The sequence below is a fragment of the Halictus rubicundus genome, unplaced genomic scaffold, assembly GCF_050948215.1.
Source record: "Halictus rubicundus isolate RS-2024b unplaced genomic scaffold, iyHalRubi1_principal scaffold0215, whole genome shotgun sequence".
Lineage (NCBI taxonomy): Eukaryota > Metazoa > Arthropoda > Insecta > Hymenoptera > Halictidae > Halictus > Halictus rubicundus.
Genome location: NW_027488756.1, coordinates 72,040 through 72,980, shown reverse-complemented (window position 1 = coordinate 72,980; position 941 = coordinate 72,040). Strand labels below are relative to the sequence as shown.

General features: G+C 39.1%; 1 non-coding gene across 1 annotated transcript; it reads left to right on the top strand.

The window, feature by feature from the left end:
* Positions 1-623: 623 nt before the first annotated feature.
* LOC143364041 (U6 spliceosomal RNA) lies at positions 624-726 on the top strand. The gene has a single exon (XR_013083971.1). It is a non-coding gene; the product is annotated as a U6 spliceosomal RNA (small nuclear RNA).
* Positions 727-941: the final 215 nt, after the last annotated feature.

The window sequence follows — 941 nt, the reverse complement described above, 5'->3', positions numbered from 1 at the left end:
AGAAAACTCCATACAAATACTATATAACTATTACTATAAGGACTGCCTATTACAGTGAAATCTCGTTGTTTGTCAGTCCGCCGTTTTTACTGACAAGATACGAAATCGGAGGTTCTCGCCGAGCGTCCCATTTGAACTACACAGGGAACGCTGGAAACCGTCGTACCCTCTTCAAGTCATAAGAAACCTATAACTTGAAAACGCTACTGACGTGAAAACGGCGAAAACAGCAAAGGTCAAGAGCCGTCGTCGCCGAGAAGTGTGGCACACATTGTCGGCTATATCGGTGTGAGACCAGAAGACTAATCGAATCCAGTTACAAAACTTCTTTATTTGTCATTATTTTTTTTTATGAAACTTTTACCAACATATTTACCAACATGTTTCTGATTAAAACTAAACCAAATATGATTTAATTCCGATGATATATACTTGTGTAATGGACGATGAAATATGTAGGACGATTGTGTTGTGTCTTGACATGTTCTATGCCTTTAGTATAATTTCGTGGTTAGATCGTGCATAACTCACAGACGATAATCGTCCGTTCGCTGCACCAGATATCCGGTGGGACATATCAAACGCCCTGGTTGGAAATTATGGAGGTTGTGTCTGACATGTAATTGCTTCGACAGCACATATACTAAATTTGGAACGATACAGAGAAGATTAGCATGGTCCCTGCGCAAGGATAACACGCAAAATCGTGAAGCGTTCTGTGCTGTTGAGTACTCGCGTGATCCAGGCACACACCCTTTAGAGAAAAAGTGGAAAAATTGCCATTTTTCACGATTTTCGGCTTAAAATCGCAATTTTTAATCGTTTATAACTCGTAAACGAATAAGTCAATACCGGTGAAATTTTCAGCATGGACATAATTTATTCGAACGAATCAAATACATTCTTTAAATTTTCAATACAGGCTCAGATAAAAGAGCCTG